Here is an 18,982-nt window from a genome sequence, read left to right as displayed (position 1 = left end):
TCCCCAGGGACAGGCAACCGGGAGGACAAAGAAGAGGCTTAAAATGGAATGAGGTGTTGAGTTTGGTTCTGGCCATGTTATGTGAGAAGTGACTGTGGGAGTATCCAAGTAGTGACATCTGAGGGGCAGATGGTTCTATGATGACTACGGAGCTCAAAGGGGATAGTTTGGGGCCGGGGTGGACGACGTAGCAATAAGGGACAGGAAGGCAGCATGGTTGGCCTCTCACTCACAGAGGTCACACTCACTCACAGTTTCTCGGCAAGTAGTTTCTAGATGTGCTATTCCAAAAGGGACTTTGGAGGACCGTATGATCCCACTTACAGGAGGCATGTAAAGTATCAAATTCATAGAAACAGAAAGTAGATGACAGTTGCTGGAGGCTGGTGGGAGGTGGGAGAGAAGAAAGGGGGAGTTGTCTTTTAGTGGGTATAGAGTTTCTGATTTGCAAGATGAAAAAGTGCTCGACATCCATTTCATGACGATAATGAACATACTCCCCACAACTGGACCGTACACTTAAAAAATGACGAAGGTGATAAACTTCATTGTATTTTTTAATCACAATAGTTTTTTAAAAGGGACTCAAGAGGAAAGGAGATGGCAACCCTATCAGCTTCCTTTGGACGGCACTAGGCTAAAACCCTGTTATCTTCTGCTAGTGCACCCTTGCCCATTCTTGGTGGGAAGGTCAAGTTGAAACAGACATTCTAGAATAGACAATATAAATCAAGAGCCTTAGAAATGCTTATGCCCTATGATCTACATATTCTACTGTCTGAAATCAGTCATAAATAAGAAACCAAAAATACTGGAAGAAAATATGAAAATATTAGACGTAATTTTTAAATGAAGTATTTAATAATAGAAAAACAGACATAGTGAAATGCCATACAACTGTTATAAATTTTTTACAAAGAATATACAGCCACATGGGAAATACTTATAAGGGTTGAATGAAACAAAATTTGGTACACAGCATTGTATTTGTGTTTTGATCACAACTATGTCAGACACAATCTATACACAGAATAAAAGCTTGGAAGAAAATATACTAAAATATTTATAGTCGCTGTTTCTGGTTGGGGCCATTGGTGATTTTTTCCCCACCTACTTTTATATATTTTCCAAATTTCCATATTAAGCATATACTCTTTTATAATGGGAAAGTAACCTATATATCTTCTATCTCCCTATTTTTTTTCTGCAAAATTTTCTGATTCCTTCAACCTTAAAAGAGGTGATTTGCATTTAGCTGCAATAGATTGGCAAAGCTGCAAGAGATTATTACATAACTGATTTATAAATGTGTCAAAAGCCAAAAGGAAGGAGAAATGATCATCCGGTAAAAACTTAGACTTTGAAAACTCCTCCATTTGAATACCCTTTTCTTTTTGCTGCTCTTGTGTGGGAAAGAGGAAGCAGGAGATCTTAGCATCAGGAAGTGATGTCGAACATTTTAGCTGATTGTAAGTGCTAGAAAGGCAAATTAAGCCCTTCCCTTTAATTGGCTGTAATCGGTTAAACAAGGTAATAGACCACCTGTGGCCGGGATGGAGCCAAGTCATGAAGAGCCCCTGAGACCACAGCTTTGGCATTGAGCTGCCCTAAGGTCAGCTGGGATGGGCTTTTGATTCCATATCAAGTTACTCAAGACTATGCCACAAAGAAACATTCAATCAAATCCTGAGTGTACGATTTGGTTGAGAACATGTTCATAAAAGGAAGAAAAGTATAAAATTAAACATTTTAAAGAATACTTTAAAAAAAAAATCAATAACCAAGCAAGTAAAGAGCATTTCCTATACACCAAGTGCTTTTCTAAGCATTTCACATATAATTGACTTACTAAAAAGCCTGAGGGGTAGATTCTGTTAAGTATCATCATAATCATCCCCAGTTTGAAGATGAGGAAACTGAAGCACACAGTAAGATTGACTGGGTCACACAGCCTGCAGTGGTACAGGTGGGACTTGAACCCAGACGGTCTACATTCCTAACCACTACACTATGCTACTTCTCAAGATCTCGCTCGAGTTATGCTTTACTAATTAATTGTGAATTCCAAACATACCATAGGCTAGATCTGGCATTTGGAGCAACCATCTGCAGGACATTCCTACCTCCTCATGGTAGCATAATACTTGCAGAAGCAGCACTTGGGAAGTGAAAAAGCCCATTAAAGACTAATCAGCAAGCCTAAAATTACCAGGTGACAATAAATGTCACAAACACTTTAGCCGTGCGCCGTCTCATTTGAGCTTTGAGCATGACAGTGAGAGGATTTAGTGAGGAGCAATTAAGCAAACACCCCTTTGGAAGCAAAAAAAAAAATGTTCACACATGGTTTGGCTACAGTGTGGGAAGACCCTTCTATCAGAGCTAGGATGGAGTCTGGGCTGGCAGTAAAGGAAGGCTCCTAAAAGAGTGTAGAAGCTCCCTGAGCCCGTATTCTTCTTGGCTAACAACGTGTCCTCGGAAATTCTCCAGTGACCTAAGCATCCTTTAGACTCTTCCATGACATGAAGATAAAGGAAAGCAATGGACTAAATTTTCCTTTGGTTTCTGCTTTGCCCCTGCCTTCAATCCCCATGCCTGCATTTCATGGGACCCAGTGGCTTCTTGTCCTTTCAATTCATGAGTTTGTTTTGCGTGGAACACACAGAGGATGCAAGTCTAAAAATAAGTTCATCATCTTCTCTCCAAACCAGTTCTTCCTCTCAGATCTCTTAATCAGTAAATGGCACTACCATTACCTGGTGGCCTCGGCTACTGGACCTCATCATTTTTGGCGCCCCCCCCAACATCCATTCCACCTGACCTCACCCCCCACACCTATGATTATAAGTCCACTGGGGTGATCATCTCATCCCCGTGCTAGTGATTGTTTGGGTTGTGAGTGGGCAGGTCTAAGTTAATCTAGACCAAAGAAACAGAAGAGGCTTGTTTCAGACTTCTCAGAAAGAGAAGCCAACTTTCCCCTCTCATTCCATATGAACAAAAACCCATCACTGGGCATGGCCACCAGTTGATGTGATAGGATGCCAATGCTATGGATGGCAGAGTGGAAAGGCAAGGAATGTTGGGCTGCTGAATTCACCCTACAGTGGGTCCTCATCTTAAGTCTTCTGTTGAGAGAACACGTTTCCTTTGTTTTTGCCAGCATGAGGAAGGGTGTCAATTATTTGTGATGGAAATCATCCCCACTGATCTATTTTGCACATTCAAACCATCAAGTCCAGTCTGTTCTCCTTCCTCAATATTTCAAAACCCACTACCCTCCCATCCCCATTTCTTTTTTTTTCCCCACCCCCATTTCTAATAATGATTCTGTTCAGGCCACCACTGACGTCTCATCTGAACTACTGCGAAGCCTCCTTTTACCAAAATCCTGAATTTTGGTAAAATCTGAATAGGCCTGAAGACAAAGCGAAGGTTGAGGCTATGGCAGGCACAGGGAGATTCTTCCTCATCTGGTCATAGAGCGAACTTTGAAGACTACCATGCCTCGGCCCATCCCAAAAGACATAAAAGGAAGTAACCCTCCATTCTGAGCGTCTCTAATCTTGTGGGCCTTGCACTGAGTGGGTGTCAAGACCACCTGCCTCTGGTCCCATCACTTCACTCATATTCTTATCCGTGCTATCTCCCGTCCACAGTTTGTCTGCTGTAGTAACCCCAAATGACACAACCTCAGCTAGTCCAAGTTATGGTTCTTGCCAGCCTTTGGACTAGGAACAGTGTATGGTCAGGCCTCACTTGGATGTTCACCCATAGACACCAGGGCCATGAAGCCAGGAAATGTAGTTATTTCTGTCAGTCCTAACTTCTGTTCAACTCTACAAGCACTTGTGGAGTGCCTTCTCTGTCTTAAAAGGGTAGATAGGGAGCATGTCCTGCTTTGTGTTCCTCACTATTTGACACACGGTGTGCTCAAAAATATTTAAATGAATCAAATAAAGATAAAATGGTGAATACGTTTCAGCCTACGCTCTAGCAGCTCACAATTGATTGAAGAGATAAACCCAAAGTCAGGCTACCACAAGGCTCACTGGTATATAAAATGCAAAAATAAAAATAATAACCCACGCTGATGAGTCCAGTAAGACTCAGGCAATGTTCTAAGAGCTGACATGTCTTCACTTATGTACTCTCCACAACTCTTGCGGCACCTGGGTGGCTCAGTGGTTGAGTGTCTCCTGGCTCAGGTCGTGATCCTGGGGTCCTGGGACCAAGTCCTGCATCAGGCTCCCTACAGAGAGTTGTTTCTCCCTCTGCCTATGTCTCTACCCTCCCCCCTCTGATTGTCTCTTAGAATAAATAAAATATAAAAAAAAAAATAATCGGCACAACTCTTGACATAGGCTCTCATGTTATCCACACTTTACGTAGGAAGAAACCGAAGCTCAGACAGGTCAGGAAAGTTGCCCAGAATCACACAGCTGGTAACGTGAAGAAGAAAAGTTGGAGAATAGGGAAGGAAAATATTTATTTAGCTGGGACTCCGAAAGAGCACCCATGGAAAAATGGGTTTTGAGCCAAATCTTCAGGGATGAGTAGGTCTTCAACATCCTGGTGGGGTGTGTGTGTATATTCTGGATTAAAGGACAGCATGAATAAAGACTTAGAGGTGGAGATTGCAGGGTATATTCCAAGAACAACAAATAGTCCCACGTGGCTGAGTATAGGAGGTGAAAAGGAGGTAGCTATGGTGAGGATTGAAACGGGATAGATGGTGAGTAGCTCAATTGTGGAGGAGAGAGCTAGTGGCACACCCAGCTTTCCGTCCTTTCTTTTCAGTCTCTCATTTGTTCTGGAACCTTCCAATGCTATTCAACCCAAGTATTTCAGGTGAGCTTTACCTAATACCCATGTGCAGGGTAGTCCCTCACTTATTTAAGCCAACCTACACTTCCCATTCCCCTGGCCACAAAGATGAGTTCCAGGTTGGGCCCGTGACCTAAGCCTACCCGATCAAGGGAATCTCAGGATTCTTGCCCAGCATCCAAGGACAGCACTCTCTCCCTTTGAAAGTAGGCAGGGAAGTTCGCATTCCTACAAGCTGTTGACTTCTTCTTGCAAGCCCGAGGCCAGCCCACACCAGTACAGAAGGCAGCTGGCCCCACCACAGGAGGCACAGCAGGGAGACGCAAGATACCGGGTCCTGAATTACATCACTGAGCCTCGGGATTAAACCATCCCATAGCTGGTCCTCCCATCTCTGGACCTTCCCATTACATGAACCTAAAGAGTAAATTTTTTATTTAAGCAGCTTGAGTCAGGTTTTTTATTATTTGCAATAGAAAGAGGGCTAACTCATAAAGTCTTTTCATTAGGTCATGTGGTTTTAAAGTATTATTCTGGGAAGTGGTTTAGAAAGGTCATGCCGTGGCCATGTGGAGGGTAAAGTGGTTAGAGAATCTCGAGGAAGAGAGATGGCTGGAGGCCCAGTGAGACTTAATGGAGCAAGAACTAAAGCTCTGACAGTGGACATAGGGGGAGATGATATGGAAGAAGAGGCATTGATGCAAAGTTTATTTAAAATGCGCTAGGAAATTCATCTGGGGTTGAAATCATCATTTGTTCTATTTCATTCTACAGCAATGGATGCTTGTGTTGGAAAAATAACTTTTGGGGCCCCTGAGTGGCTCAGTAGTTGAGCATCTGCCTTCGGCTCAGGTTGTGATCCCAGGGTCCTGGGACCTAGTCCCGCACAGGCTCCGGCATAGAGACTGCTTCTCCCTCTGCCTATGTCTCTGGCTCTCTCTCTGAGTCTGTCATGAATAAATAAATAACATCTTAAATAAAGAAAGGAAAAGAAAAGAAAAATCACTTTTAAGCTCATCAGTTCCCCAAAGTCTATCCCTTTCCTCCCTATGAAAAGAAGCGAAAGAAGAGAGAGTTATTAGATATTATTCCATTATCCAACTTCTGGTTTTGACTTTGTACTATTCATTCCTTCATCATATCCCCTGCTACATAGCTCATCCTGTCAGATGTTTCCATCCTTCAAAAATGTGCAGCCTGAAATCACATCCCCAGTAATCATCAAGTAGCCCAGTTCCATGTATTTAGCTCCTTTAAATCTTTCTTCATATTTCAGTACTTTTTTTTTTTAAGATTTATTTACTTACTCACGAGAGACACACACAGAGAGAGGTGGAGACACAGGCAGAGGGAGAAGCAGGCTCCCTGCGCGGAGCCCGATGTGCCAGGATCACGACCCAAGCTGAAAGCAGATGCTCAACCACTGAGCCACCAGGCGCCCCAATATTTCAGTGCTTTTAATTCCTCTGCATAGAAGGAGCTATGCTCACGGTTCCCTCGGTTGCATTTCGCAGCTCTTGAGTGGCAGCGGCCCACCGGTTGTGTAGGGCCCGCTGGACGTGTGAGTCCCAGCAGGAAGTGAGGCATGCGGCAATATGCACATCAAACAGAAGGCTTGAATGGATGCAGTTCTCACCTGGTTCTAGCTCTTACCAGCTGCAGACGTAGGACATGCGACTTAACCTTCTGGGTCTCAGTCTGGCGGCCGCAGTACAGGAGTGATTATTATCCCGCAAGGAGGCTCTCTTCCTTTAGCCCTTCCCGCCTCTTCCCCAAGGAGGAGGAGGGCAGATATGGGGGAATCAAGGACCCATCCCTGGGCTGAGTGTTGAATAGTAAGACCTCACTCTCTAAAGGGTGCTGATCTTTACATTTCAAAGCCCTCATGGCCAGAGACCAGGACAGGTCCAGGCTACTGAGGCTGCTGGGAGCTGTTCTGCTCTGATGAGGTGAGAAGAGCCAGGCCTGCTCTAGGCTTACAAGGAGTCTCGTTTTCCTCTCCTTTACTTATCTCCCATTTTCTTGGACCATCTTCTCCTTGGAGCAGAGCAGGAAAACAGAGGGCTGAGAATTAAATGCGGCTTGCTGGCAAGCACTGAGAAAGAGCCTTGGCCTACTTGTCACATTGCAGCTTCGGCCTGGTCACAAGGAGCCCTCCAGGCTGTCCAGCCTGGCTCCCTGGGGGACGCCCTGGTATTCAGGGGCAAAAGGCGTGTGCTAACGAAGGCTTTGAATTAGCCCTCACTTGGCTACGGCATATATAGATCTAGGAACAGGGGCAGGACAATATTGACAATTGACAATTTTGCTACTTCAACAAAACTACTCCTAGTTAATAAGAGCGCCGTCTTCTAGGAGTATGATGATGATTAAATGAGATCGCACAAGAGGAAACATTTTGAAGTCTCCGAAAATGTCAGGTGATAATCTGGAATTCTCAACTTTTCCTATTCCAGTTTCCTCGTTCGTTAAATGTTCAAAGCTACTCATGAAGCTCTTAGGGATGGCGAGATGAAAAATAGGTGAAAAAAATGCCAAACAATAGCCGTGGGAAAACTCTCTTTTATCTTCACAATTGACAGTTTGGCACTGAAATCCTCTTTAGAGCTCATACTCTGTTAAAACTCTTCTGGACCTTATGCCTTGTTACGGATTTTCTAAATCCACAGAAAACAGGAAAACTCATTTGTTGTGTTCTCCCGTTGAGACAATATGGTTGTTTTGCCCTAAAAACACACAACTGTTTCATTTTAGATTCCTTGTAATTACATCATTTCTAGCAGTAAATGAGCCTCCCGTGCATCATAAGGACCCTGTCCCCTTAGCAAGATCACTCAGTCTATCCTACTGCCCACACCTGCTTTGTTGAGTGCACTTGCTAACCCTCGTGTATCTCACAGGTGGAAAGCATGGCCCTGCCCCCCCAGGAGCTTTTTCTTCAAGCAGCCGTCTCTGATCTTATAGATACAAGTGCACAGAAATCTCAGCCAGTCTCCTAGATATGTTGCAAACATCATGTCTCCACCAACATAAACAACTAAACATGTTAAGGTTTTAAAGAAAGTCTAAATTTCTCAAAGCATAGCCAGCATTTTGGAGGAAGAAACAAAAAGAAAAAACCATGAGGTACGGAAATGCTATAAAAGAAATCCCAGCAGTTACTCTATCTTTAAGGCAATAGGTGACTGGGTGCCCTGGGTACTTAGAGCCGACCAGAAGGAAAACCAGCCAAATAACTGAACAACTGAGAGCAGAATCTCTTTGGGATTTCTCCAAGACCTCATCGGTGCCACGACCGAGGTGCCATGCACCCCGCTTTCCTTCCCAACGGGTGCCTTTGCTGAATGCTGCACCATCAAGGAGCTGAGTCTTTCTCCTGTTTTCTGTGCCTCTTCTAGTTGGGAGTCTCCAGGGGATTCTACGCCAGAATCCACACCGGGGCCTGAACGAAAGGGGCAGAGCACATGATCACCCCGTCTCTGGCCACCCATCCAGCAGAACCCGCCCCCCAACCTGCTACACAGCACAGCAGCGCATGCACCCAGCTGGGGCCTGAGAAGCTGATGCCATCTCTGAGGAGACTCACAGTGTAAGAGGACAGTGGACTTGCTGGCTCTTGTCATAGACAGAAAAAACTTCAAGGCAGAGGCCTCCCAGGAAAGGGTCGCCTCCAGCATGTCCCTTGTCATTTGTCCCATAACTACTTTTTAAGCATCTACAATGTGCCAGCCCCTTGTAGGCTCTAGACCTATATCAGTGACTAAAAGGACCTCATGCCTGTCCCGGTCCCAGAGCCATAGTGAGAGGAACTGTCCCCTCAAGGTGAAGCTTCCTGACAAGTGAGGGATCTAGAACCCCCATGTCCTCATTTGTGAATCTTAAAGGGCACCTCTTATTTAAGAACACTAACATCGAACAGTAAAATCATTCATTTTTCTCCGCACAACACTCTCCGATAACACACTGACAATAGAATATTTTTCCATTTAGCAGGACTCCAGGCTGCCCTTCCGGGCAAGGAGATGCAAGGGGCTCCTTCCTGCTAGCCTGGGGCCAAGTGTTGCCTCTCTAAATAACCAAGAAAATGGCACTCCAATTAAATTATTTTTGATTCAGATTATCTATCTGACCAAAGGGAGCTAAGAGCAGCAGTTGGGAGTGGGGTGACTTCCATCAGCATTTTAATGGACAATGGAAAGATACTGACATTTTCTGGGAAAGACTCAAAAAACATCACTTGATTAAATTCACATTTCTCAGAGAAGCAATTGTAATAACCCCTAACAAATTAGAACAAATTCCATTCTGTCACAGAGTCTGAATCAATGAGCTTCGCCGAATTTCCCATTTCATAGGGGGGGATGCCAGAGGCTCATTAAGGCTGAGAGACTTGCAGGAGGTGACCGCTCACCCCATCTCCTGATCCCTCACCCAGCGTGGTTTTGGAAGAGAGTTAACAGGTTACACCTGCCTGGAGCAGCACAGAGACAGGACATCAACGCGCCGTGCAAGACGCTAGGCCCTGACGGGCTCTGGGCCCCCACACTGCCAGATGCAGTTTCCACCCCAGTTCACCATATAATTCACTCAGTCCAAAGCTACCTGGGGCCATGGCCCAAAGCCACAGAACTTCATAGGCATTTTTAAATCTTTATTTTATTTTATTTATTTTTTATTTTATTTTATTTGCATGCAAGCCCAGAGGGAGAGGGAGAAGCAGACTCCCTGCTGAGCAGAGAGCCCAACTCTGGGCTGGATCCCAGGACCTTGAGATCATGACCTGAGCCAAAGGCAGATGCTTAGCCCACTGAGCCACCCAGGTGCCCCTCACCAGCATTTTTTAAAAAGAAAAAGAATATATTGGAAGACACCAGAGTGCATTGCACATGGTAAGGAAAGTATTGTTTTATGAAACTCTTGTCTCAGTAGGTAGGTAGGTAGGTGATTCGTCATTATTGTGGGCTGGGTCATAATGTAGAGGGCATTTCTACTGAGAAGCCTGGTTAAAGTAAACAGACGATGGGCAAGGTGTGCTCTCATTACTATTTTGAATGAAGATATAACTAGCATAAAACATCGTGTGTCAGGTGTACAACATAGTGATTCAGTGTTTACATGCACTGCAAAATGATCCCCACAATAAGTATAGCTGACATCCATCAGCACACACAGTTACAATTTTTTTTTGTTTATGATGAGAACTTTCAAGATTTACTCTCTTAGCAATTTTCCAGTATACAGTAGAGTATTATGAACTGTAGACCCCATGCTGTGCATCATATCCCCAGGACTTGTTTTATAACTGGAAATTTCTAACTCTTCAACCCCTTTTGCCCACTCTCCCCTAACCTCTCATCTCTGGAAACCACCAGTCTGTTCTCTGGATCCGTATCTCTTTACGACTGAGTCCTTCCTTTTTTCCACTTTGCTATTTCCAAATGTTTTTTCAGTTTTGCTGAACAAACAGTGTGCTTCACTCCTCGTTCTCTTGCATTCATATTCCCCAGGACTGTCAAACAGTCTCTGCCTACCTGGTCAGGATTTTTACCTGCTCTGAAGAGGTGATTCCAAGACATATTTTGCTGTTTAAGATGAGATCAGCCTAGGAAAATGAGTGTCATTCACAAGATTCCAAACATTTTGCAGAACTTAACAAACTTACTACACACATACACACACACACACACACACAATTTTTTTTCCTTTCTCTGGTCACAGTAGCAAATAGTAGAATGTTTTTAGGACTTGGCCTGATATTCATGAGAGTTCCGTGCATTGTGGCACCCACTGTTTTTAGGCTTCCAGAACCATTTGCAAAGGCCCTCGGTGGCCATAGCCGGACTGACCTGATGGCTCTCTAGCATGTGCAGTGGCTGAAACAGATCCACTCCCAGTAACTTTGCTGCAGCCAATGGGTTAATCCTCCCTGAGCTGAAGCCTGCCATGGTGCAAACCACAAGCTCCCCCTTACAGCTGTTTGAGCATTTCATGAGCCTGACAGGAAACACTTATGTCTGACCTAAAGCTCACCTGTTGCAACGTGACTCCACTTCATTCATTCGCTCTGTCACACGGTCAACAGATATTTTCAACCCCCCGCCGTGGGCTCACCCTTGCACGAGGCTCTCCGGAACCCAGGGTGCAGGTGCTCACAGCCCAGCCACAGAGACATCATGCTCATAAATCCCCAGGCCAGGCTGTCACTTGTGTGATGAAGACAATTGGACTTTTTTGGTGCATGGGAAAGGAGCAAAAAGTGTTGGCCTCAGGAGGACTGTTGTGGCTCATGGTGACGCTGGGTATGACCTACTGGAGATGGAAATGGGGATGGAGTCTTAGGATCTTCCCCCTAAAAGTGATTTTTCCTAAACTTCTCTTGTGAGTCCGGTTCAATATTCTAAATTGATTTTTCTTTTTATATCCAACTTTTAGCCCTTCCATCAATTCCATTATTGAGGTTCATTTATTCTCCATCTCTTCCTCTACAAAGAAATAAGCTCTGTGAAAGTAGGGGCTTTATCTATTTTGTTCCCATATCTTCAGTGTCTAGTACAGTACCTGGCAGTAAATGTTTGCTCAAAAAAAATGTATGTGGCTCATTTTCCCTGGGCTTTGTTGGACTAAAGTGGGGACTGGGACTAATGTTTAAAATAAATTCCTGAAACAAAATAAATAAAATAAAATAAAATAAAATAAAATTAAATTAAATTAAATTAAATTAAATTAAAATAAAATAAAATAATAAAATAAAATAAAATAAAATAAAATAAGAGTTCCTCTCACAAATAATGAAACAGACCCCCTCACTCCTACCCACCATTGCAATATCTCTATCCCCACCAGGTCTCTCCTGCTTGTTTCTGAGCATTCTCGAAAATGTCTGTAGTGTGCTCAGGAATAAGTTCCTGTAGGTGTGGCCACCACATTAGAGACCTCCACAAGCTGAGGGAGTTCTGTGTTCTCTACGCCCTCCATGCCAGGGCCATAGCTGTGAGCCATGAAGAAGAGGAAGAAACACCTCTTCCTCTCCATTACATATACACCAAAGCAATGTAGCTTTGTGCCATAGATTTGGAAGATTTGTTAAAAAACAAAACAAAACAAAACACATCAATATGTACTTACAGCCCCTTATTTCCCCTAGATTCAGACACGAGTCCATGAAGAGCTCACCTGAAGGCAAGGGGCAGTATTCAGTTTCTCTTCTTTCTGCAGAGCTTCGAGACTTTGGTACTGGGCTGAACTTGTAAGGGCGAGGGATTCCATCACTATTCAGTGCCCCCTGCAGAAAGGACCGCTTGGTTAGCCCATCAGGCACTGCCAGGCACATCTAGACTCCAGTGACCATGTTCAACCCTGAGCTTGAGAGCCACCACTGAATCTCTTCTTTCAAATAGAAACTTGGGCTGCCATAGAAACTTCCCATGAGCCTGACCAAGCCTGTGTGTTTGCCATTCATATTTTATTTAATATCCCAGAGCTTGTGTGCGGCCAGTAAGTTTAGTGAAGCAGGTCACAAATCCACATGATATGGCCAGTGGCTGAGTGCTGCGGGAGGACACTGAGCTTCTCTCTAGCCCGTGGAGAGTCTGCCAATGGAGCTATCATCGCAAAGGCAGCTTTGAGAGGGAGTGTGGACCTAACAGACGATACCATCAATCCTATCAATGCAGCTGCTGTGAACAGACCCACTGTTACTCCTCAGATCAGGACAGTTCACTCAGCTTTTGGTGTCCCAACAGCATGCAAGTCAATCTGCATAGGACACTTAACAATTAAGCTTTAATGATCTAGTGCGTTGTGAGTGTTTTGTGCATAATAGAAATGCATTTGTAACAGAGGCAAATCTTAGCTGTTTTTGGATGGCTTATTCAAGAATCCACCGCTAGCTACTGCCTTCCTACTGTGTGCTAGAGTCGCTTCTAGTCATAGTCCTAAAGAAAAGATACAAGGTCACCCGTCTCATGCAGCTTACTCGAAATCAGAGGACACAGTAAGAAAACAGATAAATAAAACAAGGTGATTTCAGATCATAAGTTCTATGAAAAAGGTACACAGGACAATATGGCATAAAAGGTGACTGGGATTAGCTGACCCCAATCATTTATACCCCCCTCTGCCTTGCATTCTCTAGTATACATGGTGGGAAGATAAAATGCTTGTGTCTCCACCATCACTTACTGCTAGGTGCTAGGGACTGTGGGACCCAAGTCCAAGACTCCAGGTTGAACCCTCTGAGGAACCCTCTGAGGAGGCCTTCGGGTCCAATAAAATGCAGAGCCACATAAGAAATTACTTTGATCCTTTGAACTCTCCCTTCTCCTTGTTTGGGACACAGATATAATGCCCAGAGGTGCAGCAGCTGTCTTGTGACCTTGAAGTGAAATCACAAGGAAGAAAGTTGAGATGTTAAGGGGGGCAGAGCAGAAATGTGAGAAAGAACCAGAGTCCCTGATAGCACCACTGAGGCTTGAACAGCCTTGACCTAACTACCCTGGATATCTTAATATATGAGACAAAGGTCTACCAGCTTAGGCCTGTACCAGGTTTATTCTTTTTCTTTTTTTGTTTTTTTAAGATTTTATTTATTTATTCATGAGAGACACAGAGAGAGAGAGAAACAGAGAGAGAGGCAGAAACACAGGCAGAGGGAGAAGCAGGCCCCATGCAGGGAGCCCAACGTGGGACTCGATCCCGGGTCTCCAGGATCACACCCTGGTCTGAAGGTGGCGCTAAACCGCTGGGCTACCCTGGGCTGCCCCAGGTTTATTCTTATTTGAAGCCACTTTCCTAACTAATAGCGGGACATGAAGTTGTGGTTGGGAAGATATCTTAACCAAGGTCCTCATGAAAATCTTCTCTGAGAAGGTGATATTTTAGTTGAGACCTGAGTGATAAGAAGGTGACAGTCATGTGAAGATCTGGGAGAAAGAAATCCAAGCAGAAGAAATAGCAAGTGCAAAGGCCCTGAGACATAAATAAGCCTGTTGTGTTCAAGGACGAGATTTCAATGTGTCCAAACAATGGGGGTTGTGGCCATACTGGAGGTCTTAGAGGCAGGCAGAAGCTAGACCACACAGAGCCTTGTAAGTCATGTCAAAGCTCTACTTGAATTCCAAGGGGATTTAAGATAGATGAGTATGATCTATGTTTTGGAGGTAAAGCCTTCCACAGGGCTTGATGGATTCAAAGTATGATGAGAGAAAATAAGGAATTAAGGGTGACTCCTAGATTTTTATACTGAACAATGAATAGGGAGAATGTGAAAGGTCTGGGTGAGAAAGGAAGGAAATGCAGTACGGAGGACGGTGTGCATGTTAAGTTAGAGATGCCCGTTAGAGCTGCAAGTGGCAATGTTGTATGGGAAGCTGAATCCATAAATATGAAACTCCAGGGAGGAGTCAGGGCTGGAGTTAGAAATTTGGAACCATCCACGTACAGATGGCATTTAAGTCATGGCTCTGGATGTGATTTCCTGGCCAGAGAATGCAGATAAAGAAGGAAATTTCAGCCTGGGGTAAATCAACATGCAAAATGGAGGTGGGTAGGCCAGCTGGGGGGCGGGGGGTACCCAGAAGGAGAATCCAGAAGATTGAGACAGAAGCCAGGAAGCTGTGAGAAAAGGGTGTTTTGAGGACCTATCATTAGCTCTGCTGAATGATGCCAAGAGCCTGGGAAAGTGACACAGTTGGATTTGTTCATCGGATGTGTTTGGTCATCTTGCTCAGAGCCGTTGCAGAAGAGAGGAGAGGCTTCTGCCTGACTTGAGTGGGGTCAAGACAACATGGGTGGTGAGAACACCAGGTACAGACCTCGCTGGAGTCCAGAGTAGTTCTGCGATGAAGGGAAGTGGAAAAGGGAGCAGTAGCCACAGGGTGTTAGGGTCAATGGACGGTCTGGGAAGAGCTGTTGGTTAGAAGACAGGTTCTATCTGGACAGCAAGGTAAATGGAGTGAAGTGCCAGGGTGTGTGTGATATTTATTGAGCTCCCCCTACAAATTTCAGTCAGTCCTCCCACCGAGCCTGTCAAGTAGCTATTTTCCACCCTCTTTCTGGACACGAGGGACACGGTAGAGTACACTGATTGGCATTTCTGGTTTGAGTCCAAGAGAATCTGAGCTCTGCTGGAACCTTGACCAGTTATTGAACTCTCTCTGCCTCTGTTTCCTCATCTGAAAAATGAGGATAAAAAAAAAAAGTACTTGCCTCAAATGATTGGTGTGAGGAGGAAAGTGTAATCATCCACATCAAACAGGTACACAAGCATCACACATAGTGAGTGCTCAGTAAATATTAGTTCCTTTCAGAGATGAGAAAAGAGAGCCTCTGAGGTTAACTATCTTCATTTATTGAACAAATAATATATTGAGCTTCTACGATTTGCTCAGCACCACGTGAGGCCAGGGAGTAGAGCCATGGACAAGATACAAAATGTTCTTGTCTTCATAGAGCTTAAAGTTGATGATGATGATGATGATAATAATAATAATAATAATAATAATAATAATAATAATAATAATAAAACCAACAGTAGCCAACATGTATTTACAACATGCCAGACTCTGGAGGCTTCATAGCAGTAAATAACAAAAGCAGAATCTGTCTTACTCCAATTTGTAGTTCTATTATGTCATCCTTCCCAGCGGTATCATTTTGCAAGGAGAAAGAAACCCAACTCTAGTGACATAATCCTGGGGTGTGAGGACATGTTATTGAAAGGAAAACATTAGAGGTGATGACTAACCTTCCTTGCTTTCTCCACCACTTCCCCAAGATGCTATCAGAAACAGGTTGTGAGGATTGTTTTTCTCTGCATCCTGCCCTGTGTCCCCTTCCCTGGTTTCTTCCTTTGTTTAACCAAAGACACAAATGTGACAGGCCCCATGTTAGCTCATTGTGGGTACCAAACATGAGTGCTGTGGGCTGAATTGTGGCCCCCTCAAAATTCACAGGGTTGAAGTCCTAAGCCCCAGAATCTCAGAAAATGACTGCGTTTGGAGATAGGGCCTTTATGGAGGTAATTAGGTTAAAATGAGGTCAGTAGGATGGCCCTACTCCAATGTGTCTGGGGTCCTTATAAGAAGAGGAGATTAGGGGACACCTGGGTGGCTCAGTCAGTTGAGCGTCCAACTGTTGATTCCCACTCAGGTCGTGATCGCAGGGTCACGAGATCGAGCCGCACGTCGGGCTGCTCACTCAGTGTGGAGTCTGCTTGAGATTCTCTCCCTCTCCCTCTCCCCTTCCCCTGCTCATGCTCTCCCTATCTCAAAATAAATAAACAAAATCTTAAAACAAACAAACAAACAAAAAACAAGAGGAGATCAGGACACAGATAGGTCCAGAGGGAGGACCACGTGAAGACCGCCAGAAGGTGGCCATCTGCAAGCCAAGCAGAGAGGCCTCAGTCAGAAAAGACCAGCCCGGTCCTCAGCTTGCTCTCAGACCTGCGGCCTCTAGAATCGTGAGAAGATAACTTTCTGTCGCCAAACCCCCCAGTCTGTGGGTGTGGCCGTCAGAGTGGCCCTGGCACACTAACACACTGAGGGAAACACCGCTGGCGTGCAAGGCCTGGAAGCATTTTGAGGGCGGGCAAGTTCACACTAAGTGCCATGCGACACACGGCAAGACTGGGCCGAGTGAGAAGTGCTCAGGTTAAGTTCCTGGACACCACAGATGACGCCCCCCCATTTCTCTCAGCATGGGGGACAGTGGGGAAGACCCCAGGAAAAGTTAGGCCGCAAAGCGGAACTAGGGGTTCAGTCTGGGGAACTCCAAAGCATCCCAGGGAAGTGGGCCAGCACGGATCACTCTTCTTCTATTTTTAGGTCACTCTCTTTGTCCCTCTTATGTGTTATCCTTACCAGTTTCTGTCCAAATCAGCGTGCTGGCACTCCCGTATTGTGACGTTCATTAAGGGGCCAAAGCCTTGTGGCCCATTCTACCGGTGAGGACACTGAGGCACGGGCGGGTGAAGCCGGGCCAGCCCCACACCCAGGGAATGGTGGAGCCAGACCCACCCCCGGCGGTCCTCCCCCTCCGCCGGTCGTGTAAGTGACACCAGGCTCAGTGGAGGAGCAGCGCGGGTGCAGGAGGAGCCCGTGAAGAATGCACAGGGGGAGAATGAGATTCCCCTTTGGAGACAGGTGTGTGGAATGCAAAGGGCAGAGCGACACAGAAGCTCGAGAAGGAAAGAGAGGGGAAGGACGTTGGTGTTACTTGTGAGAAGAGGGAAGATTAGAAATTGCAAGTGAAAGAGGAAGGAGATACTGAAGATAGATAGGAAGGAGGTCGTTAGCAAAGAAAGTTCTGGAAGGAGAGCAGAAGGCTCAGATTTACCTGCATGTGCGGGGCTGGGGGGAGTTTGGGGGTAGCGAGGCCAGCCTTGGAAAGAAATAGGGGACACGGTTTCCTCCGAAGTGAAAGTGAGGAAGAGCTCAAAGGAGGAGATTAGAAGTTAGGGGGGCAAAGGGTTCATGGTGCGTCTGCCCTCCCACCTTCATACCTGCCTGCCTTTTTTCCTTTCCTTCCTTCCTTCCTTCCTTCCTTCCTTCCTTCCTTCCTTCCTTCCTTCCTTCCTTCCTTCCTCTGTTAAAAATTGCTTTTAGTATATATTTTCATATTTGGTGTTGTTCTCTGTGAAGCACAAGGCCTGGAGACGTGATAGGGGAGGGGGAGACCTCAGAGGAGTTATGAAGTCTGGGGAGGGGGGCTGAGGTTCAGTTTTCTGTGAAGCACAAGGCCTGGGGAGGTGGCCGGGGGGTGGGGGGGGGGGAGACCTCAGAGAGGCCGAGCACCAGAAAAAGGGTGCAGAGAAGTCAGCCCCGCACAGAAAGTGTGACTGTGCTGAGGGCTCCCAGCCCAGGTGCAGGGGCGGAGGGAGCACATGGGAAGGAGGGGCGTAGGGGGGCAAAGTCAAGGGGACCAGGGAACTGAGTCAGGAGGGGAGAGGCTGATGGGATTGAGTGAGGGACCCAGGCTAGGGAAGTGAGGAGAGTAAGGAAGCAAAAGATGGCATCAGAAAAGCAGGAGAGTTTCCAGAACTAAGCAATAGCCACGCCAATGTCCCCGTTAATCACTCACTGGGGGGATCCCTGGGTGGCACAGCGGTTTGGCGCCTGCCTTCAGCCCAGGGCATGATCCTGGAGTCCCGGGATCGAATCCCATGTTGGGCTCCCTGCATGGAGCCTGCTTCTCCCTCTGCCTGTGTCTCTGCCTCTCTCTCTCTTTCTCTCTCTGTGACTATCATGAATAAATAAATAAAATCTTTAAAAAATAATCACTCACTGGGCATTTCTCTTGTGTTATTTTACACAGATATTTAAAAGTGAGACTCACAGGCACCTGAAGCACAGGCCAGATTTTGGTCTGTGGCCGTGCTTAGCTGAGAACCATGCTGAGAATACGTGGTGGGCACCAATGGTACAAGGTGCGATGGGGGTGCGTGGATTTCACAGACATGAGAACTCCTATGGTCAAGGCAGTCTCCTGGGGGGGCCACGCCTGCCCCTGGGTGCTGCTGCGGCTGCCCACGGTCCTTGTTACCTTCTCCCTGCACTGTCCTCTCTCAGCTGTACCCCACCAACATTCTTTCTCTGTAGATTTGACTTGGGTGGGTTTCATTTTTAAGAAATCATCAACAATCTTTTAAGCAGCATCTGACAGATGAGGTCATTGACCAAGATGAGTATTGTACTCTTGGTCAAAATCAAAGTGAGAATAAAATAATGGGACCAAATTCGGGGTGAGAGGACTCACCAACTACTTGAGGACGAATACTGGAGGGATTCTGGAACAGTTCTGAGCAGGACAGGGTGAAGTAGGAGTCTGCTCTCCCAGGGCGAGGGTGGGAAGAGACAACATTCGTTTAAATACATTAACTATTGTTTCTGCTTAGAACCTCGTCTCCTTTTCTTCAAAGTGACACACGACATGCTGCATCGACAACCTCACACATCAGACTGGAGAAGCCCGTGTCTATAGCTGACAACCACAATGTACAAATGCACTAACAGCAAAACACGAATGACAATATGCACCAGATGTCAGAGATGAAGGGAAACATGATCTCAATTTAATAAATATTCTTCACAGAAAAATACATCTGACCACGAAAAAAAAAAAAAACCTTTAAAATTCCATCTTGAATATTAGAGGA

At 45.5% G+C, this 18,982-nt stretch overlaps 1 long non-coding RNA gene across 2 annotated transcripts in view; it reads right to left on the bottom strand.

Moving 5' to 3' along the window:
- Window positions 1-839: 839 nt before the first annotated feature.
- LOC144300451 (uncharacterized) overlaps window positions 840-18,982 on the bottom strand; it is an 87,382-nt gene continuing 69,239 nt past the window's right edge. The window contains exons 1-4 of one of the 2 annotated variants that reach the window (XR_013367082.1): window positions 13,009-13,311; window positions 12,001-12,109; window positions 10,939-11,136; window positions 840-10,429 (exon numbers count right to left, since the gene is read on the bottom strand). This is a non-coding gene — a long non-coding RNA (uncharacterized LOC144300451). Of the gene's footprint in view, window positions 10,430-10,938; window positions 11,137-12,000; window positions 12,110-13,008; window positions 13,312-18,982 lie in introns of those variants that run through there. The other variant, XR_013367081.1, reaches the window with a different exon arrangement.

The sequence above is a fragment of the Canis aureus genome, chromosome 28 (assembly GCF_053574225.1).
Source record: "Canis aureus isolate CA01 chromosome 28, VMU_Caureus_v.1.0, whole genome shotgun sequence".
NCBI lineage: Eukaryota > Metazoa > Chordata > Mammalia > Carnivora > Canidae > Canis > Canis aureus.
The sequence above is the reverse complement of the archived record's forward strand: the minus strand, read 5'-3'. Positions and strand labels throughout refer to the sequence as shown.